The sequence below is a fragment of the Oreochromis niloticus genome, linkage group LG5 (genome assembly GCF_001858045.2).
Source record: "Oreochromis niloticus isolate F11D_XX linkage group LG5, O_niloticus_UMD_NMBU, whole genome shotgun sequence".
NCBI lineage: Eukaryota > Metazoa > Chordata > Actinopteri > Cichliformes > Cichlidae > Oreochromis > Oreochromis niloticus.
Genome location: NC_031970.2, coordinates 12,297,101 through 12,315,290, shown reverse-complemented (window position 1 = coordinate 12,315,290; position 18,190 = coordinate 12,297,101). Strand labels below are relative to the sequence as shown.

The following is an 18,190-nucleotide window of genomic DNA, read 5'->3' as shown; positions in this document are numbered from 1 at the left end:
CTCCATAAAATGAGCAGAGGTGGAGTACGTTTCTTTCTTTTTCCCCCCACCACCAGACTTCTTTCTCTGTCATCTAATCCTTTGAAGCTCCACTGGAGGCTGAGTACTGTCAAAGATTTGGTGGAAATATCAGTGTAACCTAGATAGTTTCTTATCAGATTTGTTCTCACATGAATGCAGTTGGAGCATCGGCTGCATCATTTTAAAGACTCACAGAGTAGAATAACTGGTTTTTGGACATTAGCATGATATATGTTGCCATATTTTGTTAATTTTGTGGTTTCTACCCTTGGAAAAAAAAACACCTCATTAACCACTGGATAATTTTACAGAATTTTAACATATGAGTCATCTTATTGCAGAGTGAGTTTTACAGTTAAAGGATAGTTTGAACACTGCTGGTGTCAGTACCATTGTTTAATGGGCCAGCAACATCCATTTTATTATTTGCTTTAATGAAGGCATTGTTAGGGAAGCATTAAGGTATGTTTGTGGTAACATTTAAATTGTGTATTGATTGACATCAAATTAATGCACTTCACATCATATATGGTAAATTTAGATCAATATTGTGCGCACTGTTCATGTTTTTAACCTTCAAGTGACCGAGTGGAGTCATTTATGAGTCCAGCTCATATTTATGTGCTGCTACAATATTTTTTTAATACTTGTTATGCATTATGTTCACATTTCTACAGGAAATGGCCCGCTGATGTGGCAAGGATAAAGTAAAACTGTGCTGGAAATGTTTTATGTTTATTTTTGAACTGTGATTTTGATGTCATTTTCCACTTCTTATCACTACTTTGCAATGGTTTGCAGTGAACCATGGGTAAAAGACCTTTCAAGGATATTTGAACAACGTTTGTAGCCCAATTACCCAAAGACTATGTCCCTGCAATGCATCCTTGCTAATCCAGCCAAGTGTGGCAAAAAGATTAGTGTTTTATACTAGAGGTGTCCCACCCTGCCTTAAATAAACAGAGGCTTCTTTTATACCTTAAATTTAGTGAATGTATAACCTCAGCACAGCATATCAGATGTGTGGGAGGAGATGAGGGTCACTATAGTTTAGGCGGTGTGGCCATGGTCTGGTTTTACATGAGCTGTTTTAGGATGTGGGTGGACTGCACTGTTCTGTGGGGGAATCCCTGCCAGTAGTCAGTCCTGGTTCATGTTCAGACTGCAGACGCTGCAAAGAGTCCCCGATGTGGTTTGTTTTCTATCCTCCTGTCAATGTGTTGTTGAGCTGACCGGGAGCTCTGCCAGCAGGGAACTCTGCTACGTACACATCTCCTCTGCCTACCAGGTGGGAATCCCACTCAGGCCTCATTCCTGTTCCAGGTCTGTGACTGGTGCAGAGGATCGGTGGAATGCAGTGTTTGTTTTGGAGAGCTGGGCGTAGCTCTCACAATCAGCACGCAGGCATTCATCACAGCATGCACGCACAGACACGCAGGGCTCCGATCTGAACGCACACACTGCCATCACAGCCAAGATGCTCCAAACTGGGACAAGATGAAATCTGTTAAAACATAAAACACATCAGAGAGGAACAGGGACCCGCTCACTCCTGTGCTGTTTGGGAAAACAGAATAAATAAATAAATAAATTCAAAAGCTGAATTTATTCTCAGCTGTTCCATTTCTGTTTCTTCATCTCCGGCTGTTGTTAACAACTCGGTGACTTTCTGACTCTGAGGACCAGAAACTGCTCTGGAGGTCTGGTCCAGTGACCTGTCTGTGCGTTTTTGGGTTTTCCACAGTTTGACTGTGAGCGAGGCCTTTGGGCTCAGCTGTGTGAGATCACGTGCTTAATAAAACTGAAGTGGCTTTTCATTTCAAAGTTCAACAGGAAAAAAAAAAACAAAAACAGGAGAGGCACAGAACATTGTCCACACAGAACATTTCGTGCATGCTTTCATGTGACTCTGTGTCATATTCTTGGATTCTGCTTTCACACACAGAATCTTCAAAATGGAGAAATTTAGCTTTTTCAACACTATGGAAAAACAAAGTAGATGAGTCAGTAGAACCGGTTGTAAATTAACTGCAGAGTTGGTGGTTTGATCTGTAGCTCCTCACCTCTAGAGGATGAAGTGTCCTTGAACATGATACTGATCGCATCAAAGTTTCCTGGTCTGTGTGTGTGTTGGTAGTGAAATAAATTTAATTATCTTTGCATTCAAGTGCGTTTGGCTTTGGAAATGTTTACGAGGCAATAACAGATGAACTTGAAGTAGCTGGCAGCTGATACGGAGTTATTTGAAGTACACATACTGATGGGAATTCCACTGAAGGTGGTGCGCATATGATTAGCTGAATAACTGGTTAGTTGCCAGGCAAAAGAACACTATCCTGAGACAAGTGAATTAAACACACTTGGAGGCCTGTAATAATTCTGACAATGAGTGTTATACAGATGGCAATGCCTTTGTGAAGCAGGCAAGTTTTGTGAAAGCAGATTCAATAAGTGCAGCAGAATAATGCATTTTTCATTCATGATTCGAATGATGATCTCTGGTGATTTTTTTTACCTGCACTGATATCACCACGTGTGTGTCATTAACTTACTTAATAGGTATTTTAGTTTTGAGTGTCTTTGAACTGGTTCTCCAACTTTTTTTTTCTTTTTTCTGCAAATTCGTAAATTTCTGTACACTCGGCCCACATTCATTAGATAGGAGCCACCATATAAAGTCATAAAGTAGTCATAAAGTCAAAATGATAAGGGGAACACAATTAGATAAAATAAATTTATTCAACCATAAAAGTTTTCTGTGTAGCTTTTGCCACGCCTAGTATTTGTTTTTTTGTTTTTATTGAATTGTTTGATGTTTTTTACTTGTTTGTCCAAAGATTATTGCTAAATTAGTTTTTTAATAATGAAAGTTAATTTAGAGGCCTAAGCTCTGCACAGGGTAACAGGTTCACTCAGTACCAAACCACACCCATACTGTAAGACCAGTACTTGTGATTAGATGGACTTAAATCCTGTTTAGATTAAGCAATCCAGGCACAAGAGTGTCAGGATGGTGCTGAGGTCCAATGCACAGTTTGCAGTACTAAATGGAACTTTGGGGGGGAATGTGAAACGGGAGCGGCCAGTGTACTTTCAATACAAGCGTGAGGAGATCATTCAATAGAGTCCTTGTTGTCTCGGATGAAGGAACAAATATGTCTGAGTGGCCCTAATGAGTAGTGTATGTGCATGGGAAATGGTGTTAACTGATTTTCTTGATTCGGTGATGCACGTCTGTACTATGATGGCCGTTCTCGTTCAGGTATGCACCCTGAGTCATACCCACGACTATGATCATGTATTCATTCTTTATTCATTCATTGATGCATATATGCATGTTAATACATGCATTAGGCATTTAAGTGGATTTCACATCAGCCTGAAAGAGAAAAGTCAACATTCTTTGCCTTTTAGAGTTTAAAGCAATCTATCAAGACTGTCAAAGTTAATTGAGTGCGTCAGTGCAATAGCATTAAGGCTGACTATTTATTATTTGTCAGATTTTTGTCATTATCTTCATCTTATCATTATTATTATTAGTCTCCTTCTTCTGCCTAAAATTCGGATCCATGGATCTTGTAGCTTTTGGGAAACTCCAAAAGAACTTTTATCAGGATATTAACATAAACAATTAAAATCTATTTCTAGTTTCCAGCTGTCTACATTTTCCTTACAATATTTGCTGCAATCTCTGCAAAGCTATTTTACACAGAAATAGGGACACTGGCACATTCATAATTTTTTCAGGAAATTTCTAGTGGATTTTAAGCACTTTGTTTCCTTCTGCTTACTGTATCTAAGTCAGTCTGGCCCTCTGAGGAAAAAATGTTGCCAACACTGCCGTGGATCCTCTTCCTGAACACTCGAGACAGAAACATGTTTCCTTGGTCACATTCCTCTTGTGAATTTGACCCTGTCACACATTCAGCTGCTCACCGATTGGACTGTTAGATACACTCCTCCCTTCCGCTGGTATGAATGGCAGCTTGTGTTTTCTGTGTTCAGACACTCTCCACTCTGTCAGCCTGAACAGTTATTTTTCACAAAACCCAGGAATGTTTGGTGTCACATTGTCCAGCTGGTTTTCAGCCCAACAAACAGCAGACTGTGAGGATTTTTTTTTCCGCTCTGCTCTCAGTCACAAGATGCTCCACCAACAGTCATCTGAGGCTGAGTAATGTGTTGCTTCACTGATGAGGGCTGAAAGAGGCTGATGGGTTTGTTATAGAATAGGGAAAAAAAATGTATGATTAAATGCTTGGACCCCAGAATTTGCTTTTTGCTTTTATTGTGTTGAAATATTGCAAAACTGTTGCCCAGTTTTGGAGATATCGGCTGTAGAGATGTCTGCCTTTCTCTATAATATATTGGGATCAGATGGCACTTTATTTGCAGAAAGGGGAAAAAAACATGTTCACAGTTCATATAGGACCTCATTTCTTTCTATCAGACTACACCCACCAAATGTAATGCTGTGAAGGACAACGCCTCCATTTACTCGTGAAGAGAGACTCGTGACAGTGTGACAGAATACCATAAATGCTTTAAGACACTAAACTGTGCCCCTCAGCTGCCTCTCAAACAGGTTTCTCATCCCGTGGATGGACTCCAGCTCTGTCATCTTGAGCTGTAGCTGGCGACTAAAGTCCTTGTTTTGCTCTGAGCTCAGTGTAGTGGTCCCAGCTCTCCACCTACTCCAGGTTGTGGTGGAAGTGGCCCCTCCAGCTCCAGCTCAGGGAGGCTCTCTAGCATACTACCGTCGCCAAATTGGAGTATGTCTGCCAGTGGGATAAGGCACAACAAAATCAACCTGAGCAACCTGCAGAGAACCATTAGACAGGAGGGAACTTTCAAAATAAAAGCAAAGGCTTGTCCACTGGTAAATCATTCAGGGTGACCCCCTCCCCCCAAAAGTAAACTTGGTTCTGAATTTCGAAAAGCATAAATTTTACTAATTCTTTGGCATTTTGAGCGCCACGAGGCAAGTGGCATCAGGTTCCATAGCATTTAAGAAGGCATACATCTCTATTGCTTTGGTGTGAATTACAGAGAAGAAAGTAGGTCATTTTGATTTGGGGATGAAGCTGTTAAGCTGTTTTTAAACATGAACTCGAGTACTGAGTTGCCAAACAACAAGTTTTCCTCTGACTTGTTGTTTCCAGATTTTCCCCACAGCTGATAACATCACTGTTAGATCCAGTCCAGAAGTAAACAAGCTGGCTGCTAACAAAACTGTTCCATGAATACCACTAAAAAAAACAATCTAAGTGGAGGCAAACATCCCTGTGAGGGGGCTGAAATCTCTTAAAACGAAGGGTTGGTTTCACATCTATGGGCTTTATATTCCCATCAGACGCCTGATGTCAGCAGGGTTCGACTGAAGTGCCCGTTTAGTTCACATTGACTCCAGCCTCAAAGTTAACATCAGACATTTTGCTGGACAAAAATAGTTTAACAGTAAGTTCCACGAGGAATAAACGGAAAGAAAAATGTATTGTTTTTATTGACTGAGTGATTGATTTTTATTTCCCAGCCCACAGCAGCTCTATATGCCCACAACCACACTGGAAAGCGTAGTCTGAAACGAAAGGCCTTAATGCATCAGTGTTGTGTATAAGTTTTCTACGTTTGGGATTTATACATGCTGCCTGTGGAAATTATACTTGTTATGCACTTCAATTTGAGACACTTGGCTTTGGAGTGACATGTTAAAGACGTCTTTATCCATACTCTTTTTACGCACTCTTAACTCATCTGCATAATTAAGATCCATTTGCTAGAGTCTCAACTTTTTAAGGTTTTTATCTCCATTCCCCTTGTAGATAAAATAGGTATAGTTTTATAAACTTTTGATTTAACAGACGGTCTGTGTTGCAACTCTGACCTACAGTATGGTCATGAGATCTGGGAAATGACCTAAAGAATAAGACTGATTACAAGTGACTGAAATGAGCTTTTCCCAGAGGGTAGCTGGGTTGGCCTTAGAGAGAGACGTTGGATTAATGCTGCTGCTCCTCCGTGTTGCAAGGAGCCAGTCAAGGTGGTTCTGGCATCTGATTAGAATACCTCTAGAGCCTCTCTCTTTTGAGGATTTTCAGGCACCCATAACCTGCTGGACTGATTGTACATATATATATATATATATATCTTATCCGGCCTGGGAATGCCTCAGGATCTCATAAGGAACTGGAAGAAGTTGTAGGGGAGAAGGATGACTGGAACATCCTCCTTAGCATCCTGCCACCACAAATCAACTTTGGATAAGTGGAAGATATTGATTAGACAGATGGAAGTTACACAATTGAATAGAGAGGAGACTGTGTTGTTGTCTGTACTCTGATGTGGTATTTAAATCAATATTTATGTTTAAATGCAACTCTTTTCTAATTGCAATTTGTCGCTTGCAAGGTGCTTTTGAACTCCAAAGTCACTGGGGAATAACTAGATCCTCTGGATGTGCGGGGGGGTTTTCTATTTGGGTTTGCATTGCCAATAGGAACAGTACTGTGACATCCTGGAGATATGAAAAAGTTCCTATGATGTAAAAGGTTACTGACCCAAGTTGTAAAAATCTGTAGTACTGCTCAGTTTCCCTGCAAGAAAGTGTTACCATTAATTTTAATATTCTCTTTTTCTTATAAAGGAATCTGCATTTGCATTATTGTGATGCAAAAAACCCTGTACAAGATGGTTTGATAAGACTGGTGTGAGTCTCAACTGTTGTCTGGTCTGCTGGCTCTTCAGTCGTGCATGTTATGAGAAATTGAAACTGGCCCCTATTTTAAAAGAGATAGAACTGGAAAACTGATATAAACTAGGGTTGTGTCGATGGAGGATGATCTAAGGGTCAGATGATCGTCAGAGGGGATTTTTTTCCAACTCATCTTCTTATCAGCGTATTAATTTAATGTCATCATTATAATTAGATTGATAATAAATCTAATCAGCCACGCTAGTTTCATGTTAGCATGCTGGCATGTAACCGACATGGTTATGTGCAAGTTAATGCTCGCAAATCTTCACACTTTGAAATGAATGTAAGTGTATCTGGAGCGAATATACTCATTTCTCATCATAGAATAAGGAAAAACTTTAACTTGCATTTAAAACTTAGTGGCCTCTTTTCATTCTTTTTCACAGGGCTTTGTGTTTGCTGGTGAAAAGAATCAGCTGTGGAGGAAACCAGCGAAGGAGAAACAGGTGGGACACATTAAAAGGAGACTGTGAGGGAGTCAAAAAGAGCCAAACAAATATGATGGCCTGGTATCTTTTTAGCTGTTTAACTGAATCTGGGTGGAGCACATAAGTTGATATTTCAGGGAAATGGTTGAGAAATTGACACACATGTCAGGATGGACATGCATACTCTTTTGTAATGGTTGTTACAAAGAAGTGTTACGTTAGCCATTTGAATGTTTGCCGTTTGAAAATTCATGATAACAAGTCATTTTTTAAGCTTAATCAGATTTGCACTTTTTGAATGATATTAGTGTCTCATCATCGTTGGCTGCATAGAAATCCTGAGCTTAGGAGTAATATTCTTACATTATTTTCAGACACTTGTACTTCTATTTTATCACAATAGCTCCATCATGTCTGGTGTTTTGTTTAAATTTGTGTTTACGTGTTTTTTTTGTCTAAACTGAGACCAAGTTGGACATTTAAATTCCCCATTGCTCAAAAACGTGCACATAAAAAAAGAGTATGTTTCCCTAAACTGAAAGATTGTGCCCATTTAGAAAATTCAATGCTTTAAGTTAAAGATTCAAAAGTGAGAAGCATAAAATCTTTGCTGCACTGCCATCTGAGGTCATTAGCTTTGGCATCCAGTGATTATGGTATGTAGTCTTTGTCAACATACTTGAAGTAGGAAGTAAACACTCAAAGATCTTGTAAACACTCTTACACTCTCAGCAGTGTTGTATTGTGTGTTTGTGTGTGCGTGTGTGTTAAGGGTAAAGGTTAGTCATGATGTACTTTTGCTTTTTGGAATACCCAAATGGAAAACTTTTTTAGAAGGAAAACTGTGATGTCAAAATGAAACCATGACACTTCACTTGAAAGGCAACATCTTTCTGTTTCTGAGAATTTGACCATTTTCCATGTGGGGAAAATAAAAGCTAACCTTAACCCTAGACCAATCACCAATGACCTGGCAGGTGTTAAAATCTTAACCGCGCAGTGTTAAACTCATCCAGTGATTATCTCACTTATTAGCAATGACACTGGAGTTAATAAATGTCTGTTGGACTATAGAGAAGATCTCCCAGCCCAAATAGAAACTGAGAATAACTGGCAGCATTGAGAAGCTGTAACACTGAGAGACATCATCATGTGTGTTGGCTCTGCTGCCTTAAGAGGTCTACTCAGATGGCTATTAGCTGCATTCAGTGGTGATGATGACTAAGAGCTGAGTGCAGGCTCTTATGGGTTTTTGCTGTGTTTCTGTGTTAATATGCAGTCAGCTGTGTGAGCGATGGCCTGAAAATGAGACTGATGGCAGGTTGTGAAACAAAGTAGGAAGGAAAGAAAGTGATTGCGGTCCTAACATTTCCCTGTTGATAAGCAGCAGATACACAGTGACTTGTAGCTGTAGCTGTTTATCCAGAACAGGAAGCTGCTGTCGGAGTGTTCCAATTGCGGTGGGTTTGCAGGCTTTTGGCCTCTCAATATGTTTTAAAAGAGTGTGTATGTGTTGAGACTGACACAGAGCTGATCTCTGTAGTTTGAAACCATCGAGATTAGGTGCTTCATACAGCTGTTTGTGAATGACTTGCACAGTAAAGGCTAGTACTGCATGTATACATGTGAAGCAGCCCAGTGAGTCAGACAGGCTTTCACTGACATATTCATTTATTCATGTGTTTATTCATTCAGGTGCTGCATGTTCTCGTATACATTCAACCTGCCTCAACTTTTCTGCTGACAAAGATTTCTCCATTTTTAAACATTTGCATTTCCTGTTGGCTGAATTTTATTTTTTCAGAAAGATGCAAAGAAACTGAATTACATTCAGAGTATAGCTGTTAAATGAAGAAAAAATATTTCAAGATCCACTAAGCTTTTTTTTTTTTAAACAAATGTTTCATCTACTGAAGCATAGGCATATTTTAATGAATATAACAGGGAAAGACATACACTATATTGCCAAAGGGATTCACTCACCTATCCATATCATTGAATTCAGGTCTTCCAGTCACTTCCATGTCCACAGGTGTATAAAAATCAAGCACCTAGGCATGCAGACCGCTTCTACAAACATTTGTGAAAGAATGGGTTGTTCTCAGGAATTCCAGCGTGATACAGTGACAGGATTCCAAATATGCAACGAGTCCAGTTGTGAAATATTCCAAAGTCAACTGTTAGTGGTATTATAACAAAGTGGAAGTTATTAGGAATGATAGAAACTCAGCTACAAAGTGGTAGGCAATATAAAATCGCAGAGCAGGGTCAGCGGATGCTGACGAGCATAGTGCACAGAGGTCAGCAACTTTCTGTAGAGTCGATCTCTACAGACCTCCAAACTTCATGTTGCCTTCAGATTAGATCAAGAACAGTCCGTAGAGAGCTTCATGGAATGGGTTTTCATGGCTAAGCAGCTGTATCCAAGCCTTACATCACCAAGCACAATCCAAAGCTTTGGTTGCAGTGGTGCTTTAGACCACTGCATCTGTCTGTGCTAATTGGAGGGTCTTCACTGCATCCTTTTACTAAGTTCCAGTTAATGGAACTCTTCATACTTCAGCATACCAAGGCATTTTGGATAATTTCACGCTCCTAACTTTGAAGGAACAGTTTGAGGATGGCCCCTTCGTGTTCCAACGTGACTAGTCCACAAAGCAAGGGCCATAAAGACATGGATGAGTGAGTTTGCTGTAAAAGAAATTGACTGGCCTGCACAGAGTCCCGACTTCAACCCGACAAAACACCTTTGGGATGAATTAGAGCGGAGACTAGAGAGGACTTCTTGTCTAGCATCGTGTGTGACCTCACAAATGCGCTTCTGGAAGCCCATAGACATGTACTTGTAAAACTTGTGAAAACGTTTCCCAGGAGAGTTGATGCTGTTATAGCTGCAAATGGTGGGTTGACATCATATTAAACCCTATGGATTAAAAATGGGATGTCACTCAAGTTCATATGCGTGTGAAGGCAGGCGAGCGAGTACTTTTGGCCTTATAGTGTGTATCTCTGTCAGTCATAGCATATCCAAATGTTGGTTTTAGTAGAGTCAGACTTGTTACCAAGTCTCTACAAAACTCTGTATTAAATCACAAGTATATAGTGTATATGCAGTAATTTATTGCTCAATTAACACAATAACTGCATCTCAAACTAATATAAACTAAGTGGTACTATTTAAAACAAGAAATGTGCATTATTAGCAAGGCTGCTTCCAATTGTCAAACACATCAATCTTAATAATTTAGTCTGTTATAAAATATTAAATTTTGGCACCAAATCACAACAAAAGTCACCTCAAGGCACTTTATTTTGTACTGTAAAGACCTTACAATAATAAAGAGAGAACCCAAGCAATCAGACGACTCCCTATAAGCAAGCACTTGGAGACAGTGGGAAGAAAAAAAACCTCCCTTTTAACAAGAAGAAACCTCTGGCAGAACCAGGCTCAGGGAGGGGCGACACTGCCAAGACAGGTTGAGGGTGAGAAAGACATTTGATGTTAAAGGCAAACTCAAAATAAGCCCTAGATAAGGTTTTTTTTCCTAATACGGAGAGCGCATCTAATTTCAGAGGTTTTTGGTAATTGTTGCTGTAGAAAATCCTAAAAACACGTACAAAAGAAAGATGTATTGGGGTTCAATTAAATTGGCTTTTGGTTGTCAAAAGAAAGATCTACAAAACTGCTGACCAGAGTGAGTTTGGCTTTTTAGAGAGGGGCTAAAGTGCACAGTTGTGAAGGAAAGGGTTGCACTGGAGATATCTTTAATATCTTGTTTTCTAATTATAATTGGAAAAATAACTGACACGAGGAGTTGAATTTTAAGTGGAGTGTTAATGGCAGTTTTCTCATATCCAAGCGTGTTAAATGATGCGGTTCGACATGTGTGATGTCTCTCGTCAGGATGTTTGTTGTCTGCTGCTGTCATATTTTTAGCTGCTTCTTCTTCTTCACTTACCTCTTGAGGAAAATGCTGCCATGTCCCGCTCGGTGCGCCCTGCTTATCAACGTGCTGCAGACAACAGCTGTTATCTAACATGTTGGAGACGCACTCCATGTCTCATTGGCATGCCTTGGCTTTCACTCTCACACATCAACATAGACTCATGCACTGCTGTAAATCCCTTTTGTGATGTTCTTTAAGAAGGAGAAACATGTTTTTTTTAGGGGTGGGCGGTGGGGTTCATCTTTATTGAACATTAATATCAACAGTGGAACAGAAAGGGAATCTATATCCACTGCATAGCTTACACGAATCAGTTATTAAGGCTGGCTTTTTCTTGGATACAAATCTTTCAAAAATGGTCCCCAAACTCTCAGTCTTCGAGAATATATGTAATTCTTTCTAGCGGAAAGTTTGTCTTATCCAGTGTGGAACATTTGGCCTGTGAGATTTTGCCCTCAAAACAATACAATTAGCTTTTTGGCATTTAAGAGATGGAGATTCATCAGCAGTTTGTTTATTTGTTTTTAATTTAATTCTGTCCCTCTGGCTGCCAAAAAAAAGCTCTGGTTCAAGACTCATTTCTTTTCCGTATATTTTTATTATATTGGTTTAACTTGGCCCAAGTCACAGATGTTCTGATTAAGCAGTTATAGCGTATTCACAGTCCAAGTGTGAATCACAGCACAGACTGATTTCCACTTTATTTTCTCTTTCTAATTGTTATTTGAAGTTTTTTATGCACCTTTTTTCCTCTTCTTGTGAAACCTCATCAGTCACGGACCACACAACTCCACATTTATCTGGGAATTCTCCACATTCCGCTTCCGCTCTCGCCCTTTTGTTCAGTGTTTGTGGTAACTTTAACATATCTGCGCTGAACTGACTGCTAACATTTACTGAAATTACCAAGCCTTCCAAATGTAAATGATGCGTTGCTCTTAAGGTTTTTAATGCTTTCTTACATAAAAGGATGCTGTGGTTCCAGTAGGGACTCCATGAAATATTCATGTTCCTAATGTAAGGATGTGTAACATTTCCCAGAATGTGTAAAATATAACTCTTTTATAAAGGAGAAACTGTAAACAGTCACACCATCAGACTGGTTATCTCTGTGGTTTTACTTGCGGACTAAGGGTTAAACGAGGCACAATGTCCTAGGAAGGGTTATTATGGGTCAGAATCTGGCAACCTCATGATTTGATTAAATTTAGATTCTTTTGAATCACATTGATCCAGATTTGATTTAACGATGATGATTTTGGCTCCACTAGGGTCTCAGCCTCGGGATTTTGCTCATCTAATTTAATCAACGAGTGGCACAAAATATTGTACATATTGCTCTGAATTACCAGAGAAATAAACTGGAATTGCACCCACACTGTATTTTTAGTATAAGCTACACCCTTTTGTAGCTTGTTAATATATTACAATACGTGTTAATAGGATTATATACATTTCAATCTGCCTAATTTTGATGATATTTTAGCTTGTTTTGAAAAAAACACTCAAATGTGAAAATGAATTGGTTTAACAGAGTACTATCAGTACTTTGTCCTGTGATTGTCAGAGAACAGCTGTGTGGCGTGACTTGAGGAGAGAGATGGGTATTTAAGCACCTTGATTTGATGTAATTTGTTAGTATTTTGGTTTTTAAACATACCTCTGTGACGTGGGGAGCTGTGCAGGAGGTAAAAATGTGTGGGCTGTTAAGTGTTTTTTGTTTGCTTTTGTTTTGTTTTGTTGAATAGTTCTTGACAAGCGGCATCTAGGTGTTTTACTGTTGCAAGTCTATCACAAGGCTAACACGGAGAGACAGATAATCATTCAACCTTGCAATCACACTTGCAGCCAATTTAGAAATACCAGTTAGCCCATTATGTGTGTCTGCGGAGTCTGGAGAGAACCCACACAGGCACAGGGAGAGCATCCAAACATCCCAGCTGGTGAATGTGAACCGGTCACAGCTTGCTATGAAGTGACCACTGCACCAACTTTATTGTTTTCACAGTTTTTTAGCTCTCCCATAAGAAATGTACATATAGATTAATAAAATCAATAAATGGCTTTGTAATGCTATTATAAACAAATATAATGTGTCAATAACATAAGTAGCTCTTTGTAAATGCATGCTTTCTAAGGCCTTATAATGGCCTTATATACCCATTACCTATTTAGGACCAAACCCATAACAAAAAATCATGCTTAAAAATGATGTTTAGCAGATGGATCACAGATGATGATCGGCCTCTAAAAGAGAGCAACTCAGGCAGGAAACACATGCTTTAATTCAGTCATCACGCGGGCTTCAGATGACATTAATATTCATAGAATAAAAGTGTGTGTGTGTGTGTGTGTGTATGTGTGTGCCTGATGGGGTAGTACCTTTCTCATTACTGGCGGTGCTGTGGTGAGATGCCCGGCTACTTTAGCTACCAGACAAAAGCAGTTTCAACCTAATCCTCATTCAGTGATTTCATTTCCTCTTTAAGCAGTAAATGGAAAAACAAAGATGAGAGAAAGGAAAATAAAACCAGGATTTTCTGTAAGAACTGATCTCTGTAAACCTCACCATCACCATCCCGCCGGTTCAGTCAAGCGGTGTTTGATTGAAGCCTCAGAGGACTTTTGGTTCAGGTCTCCAGCTGTTAGCATGCAGCCCAGAGAGGGTCAGCTGTCTGTGACCCCAGCTGCAGGTACTGTCATCTGTATCAAGCCGCCCTGTGGAGCTTGTTAGCTGTCTGAGCTAATTGGAGGGTCTTCACTGCACAGATGCTGACGCACTTCAAAGGAGTTCCCCTTCAAAGAGCAGACAGGTCAGAGAGGGAATAGAAGGAGGATATGAATAAATGCATGATTTCATTTCTCGTTTCAGAGTGGAGAACCTGGAGAGTTTCTTCATATAAATAATTTTCTGTTGGCTTTGGTAAATTTGTCAACATTTCCAATCTGCATTGTGTTTGCATCAATAAGCTTGTGCAGCCATAATCTTTTGCTGTGACATCCTCTGTATTTTCTGGAAAGGCTTTCCAACAGGTTAGTGAATGAGTTCTGTGACTTTCATCAGGCCTGGCTCTTCATCTTGGGAAAACATCAAGAGAGCCAAAAGACTATATAACCCCCACTCAAGATAATGCTTGTAACTCTACCAGATGTACCGGAGTACATTTCAAAAACAGTCTCTGCTCCATGTCATTCCAAAAACTGCTTTTTTTTTCTTTTTTTTTAATGAAAGCTTCATCAAGCTAGTAGAATGTTAAACACAGGAAAATCTGTTTGGGGATGATGGGATGAATTTGGTTTCCAAAATGAAAGAAGCTGTGTAGGCTAAACACTCAGCTTCTGAAATGTTTGCGGTGTGAGTTGAAGCCTTGGAACAAAACTGTATGAGACGCCTCATCAAGTGGAAGCGTTCGAAGGTATCATCTTTATTTTAACATATCTAGGTATCTGGAAAAGCTTCCCAAAACGACAGAATAATCTATGTCTAACGCATGAAATGTAATTTCATAATTCATAATTTAAAACAATTTTAAATATCTCTTTCTGATGTTTGAAATAATCAAACATTTCACTGAGTAAACAGGTTTCACTCAGAGTTCAGTTTCTTTGAAGCAAAGTTTGAGAATCATTTACCTGACGCACAAGGCTACAGGCAGCAACCCCAACTAGAAAAGGCACTACTGGGTACTCAGCTAAAGCCATGAGCTGTTGTGGGTTTTATCCACCTATTAAAGAAGTGACATCCATTTGACTACACTATATGGAGTATATTTAGATATTTTCACCACCTTACTTGCTTTTTGTTACAAAGACGTGATGCTGTTACACTCCATCAGACTCCAGTGACAGATACCAAGTAACATAGTTTGAGGTATTTTCTGACTGTGGTGTCTCATTGAGTTAGTTCAGATCCTAACACATAGTGAGCTTGCAACTCGTTTCCTGAGATGTAAAAATCAGTATTTATGTCAACGTGTCACATCAGACAAGGAAAGCCATTTCTTTATGGGCGGGCCTTTGACCACAGGGTGTTGAAACAGGAAGAGGCCAAACTACAAACTGCTGACACAAAGCTAAGAAAGAACATAGTGGTTTATTTAATTCTCTACTTTAAAATTCAAATGCATCAGTTTTCAAAGCTCCTTTGTCTTCTGTAAGGTGATGTTCATCCAAACGAACCCAAAAACATGCTCTAGTTATGAGAAGGATTTGATTAAAGTCTCGGGTATGACTGCGTTGCTCAACGGTGAATGCGGTGTAGAAAGAGGTGCAGAAGAGGTGAAGAAAAGCTGCAGGGCTGTAGAGGACTGTTGTCCTCCTCCCAAATTTCTCTTTTTGCCAAGATATGCCCACTCCTGTAATATCACTCTGGTAAGCTGTGATACATGAGCGATTATGCATTTTTATACGGCCAGCAGAGCCGTGAGCTGCTGGCCCAAAATCAAATTACATGTTATACATTTACAGTATTTGCCCCCAAGTTCAAGATGAGTCATCTAAATCTTGTAGTGTTTCACAGAAAGAGGAAGCAAAATAGGATAATGTAATTTGAAAAAACTATAAATACCCATGAATCTACCATTACCAGGAAACCATTGATATACTATCTCTACGATCTTTTTAAGAGAAATGTCACAGTTAAGTTCCCTGGAAAGCTTTCAGCTGATGCAGAATGCTGCAGTGGGAGTACCGACAGGGACTACACCCCCATATTGGCTTATCTTCATTGGCTTCCTGTTAAATCTAGAATCAAATTCAAAATACTTCTCCTCACATTTGGAATAATCAGGCCCCATCTTGCCACAAAAGGCTCACTTTACTCTTAGACTGCTGGTTTACTTGTGGTTCCTAAAGTATTTAAAAGTAGAATGGGAGGCAGAGCCTTCAGTTTTCAGGCCCCTCTTCTGTGGAACCACCTCCCAGTTTGGATTTAGGAGACAGACACCCTCACTACTTTCAATGTTAGGCTAGAATTTTACTTTTTGCTAAAGCTTATAGTTAGGGCTGGATCAGGTGACCCTGACCCCTCCCTTAGTCATAGGCCTGATGGTGCACTGAGTGTTTCTCTTTTCATCACTCTGTATTTAATGATTAGTTATTATCAATCTCTGTCTTCCTTCCACAGTGTGTTTTTTGCCCTGTCCTGTCCCAAACCCCTAAGAGCCCTTCAGTGAGCCTTGCACTTCCTGTTAAAAGAGAGTTTTTCCTTCCTGCTGTCACTAAGTGCTTGCTCCATAGGGGGTCATCTGATTGTTGAGGTTTTCTCTGTATTATTGAAAGGTCTTTATCTTACAATATAAAATGCCTCAAGGTGATGATTTGGTGGTATATAAATCGAGCTGATTTAAATTGAATTGAAAATTAAATAAACTCAAATGAAATTAAAAAAGAAATATTAAAGCGTTAGATTAAAGAGTGTTGCGCTATTTCCTGTGCAAGAGGTTCATTAATATTAGATTTTAATACATTGCTGCAATACAGTAATGTATAGTCTTTCATTTCAGCAAACCTTTAATGGCATTTTAGATTGAATAAGCTCAAGACTTTTTAGTATAAAAATTTGGCTCAATTATGTTTCCTCTTAAAAACATAAATCATTTAGTGTAATAACATAAAAAAAAAATAATAATAATAATGCAGCTCGCCTGAACTTCATATTCAAATTGTCTTTTTTGGGGGGGGGGAATAATCAATGCCCAAGAGTGCGGTTTTCAACAACCTGCAATAATTTTCACCCCCCTGTAATGGAGGCAGTACCTTTTAAATAAACACCTAAATAACTGATAACTAGGATTGTAAAACTAACATTTGGGGCATATTTTCTGGATCTGCATTTAGCACGATACCTGTAATTTGGTCATTGTAGTTTGCTCCATGCAAGAAAGCAAGAAAAGTCTGTTTTACCTCCCCACTGTGAATCAATTCCTTTGATGTGTACTATTGCAATGAGTTTAAATCTCATTTATTATATTGTATTTGTACAGTTGCAAATATGAAGTATGGTTGAGACAAAATCTGAAAGTGCATGAGTGTGCTATTTGGGAATGTAAGGGGTTGTATCCACCGAAGCATTTTTTACCAGCTGAAAACGGCAGGCATTTTAGCCATAGTTGAAAACGTTTTGACTGACCAAGCCTTTGCTGCTGTAAAAGCCAGCGGTTCCCATCCAAAGAGCTGAAAAAGTTTGCTGGCACACCTAAAACAGTGAAAGGTCAGCAGAGTTTACTGTTACACATGAAAACACACTTATGGATATTTAACACTGTCACCTCCAGCATGTTCATCACTTTACCATCTTCACAGAAAAACACCCCCATCATGTTGCAAAGGGATAGATGGGTTACAGTGATTGGATGTGATGTTCCCAGGCATCAGAAAGTTGTTTTTTGTTCATGCAGAATTTTTGAAGCGTTTACTGTAAACAGGGTCATTTGGTGTTGGGTCAGTTAGTGTGAAAACACCTGAGATCTGCTGACATTGCTGCTCATTAATTAGTCTTTAAATACAGAAAACACAAAGTTCTTTTACTCTAAAATTGGTTTTTAGTATTTTCCATGTAACATCTGCCTAAACCAAAATTCTTCCCTGACACCTACAGAAAAGCTGAGCTTTTCTACAAAAACTGTATGCAAACATTTTACTTTCATCCTTCATATTTGTCATTAGATAAAATATCGCAAAATAAAAAGGGTAAATGAGATAAAAATTACAAAAAGAATGACACAGTTTAATAAGAAAAACAAGTTAAATGAAATAAAAATGGGGCCTATAAATAAAATGACAAATAAACAACTGAAAATGATACAATAGGAAGCTGAATTGGTGAAAATCTAAATTTTGATGTAAGATTTTATGGCTGAAACATCTGGAAACAAAGATGTGGGCTGAACTTGTTAAAGAGACTCTTTTTTTTGGTCCAGGTGTCTGGATACTTTTATGAAAATCAAACTAAGAATCAAATCTGTTGGATCAGAGATGGCTGTGGCGGCCCAGAGGGGCAATATTGTGTCATGCAAAGGACAAACATTAAAGGGGCAGTG

At 39.1% G+C, this 18,190-nt stretch overlaps 1 protein-coding gene across 7 annotated transcripts in view; it reads left to right on the top strand.

The window, feature by feature from the left end:
* LOC100696627 (plasma membrane calcium-transporting ATPase 1) overlaps positions 1-18,190 on the top strand; it is a 123,903-nt gene that overhangs the window by 17,558 nt on the left and 88,155 nt on the right. For 6 of the 7 annotated variants that reach the window (XM_005469687.4, XM_005469679.4, XM_005469683.4 and 3 more), the window contains exon 2: positions 7,162-7,221. The exons of the other annotated variant lie outside the window; for it this stretch is intronic. The gene's annotated coding sequence lies outside the window, so the exon portion shown is untranslated. The remainder of the gene's footprint in view (positions 1-7,161; positions 7,222-18,190) is intronic. 7 annotated transcript variants of the gene reach the window in all.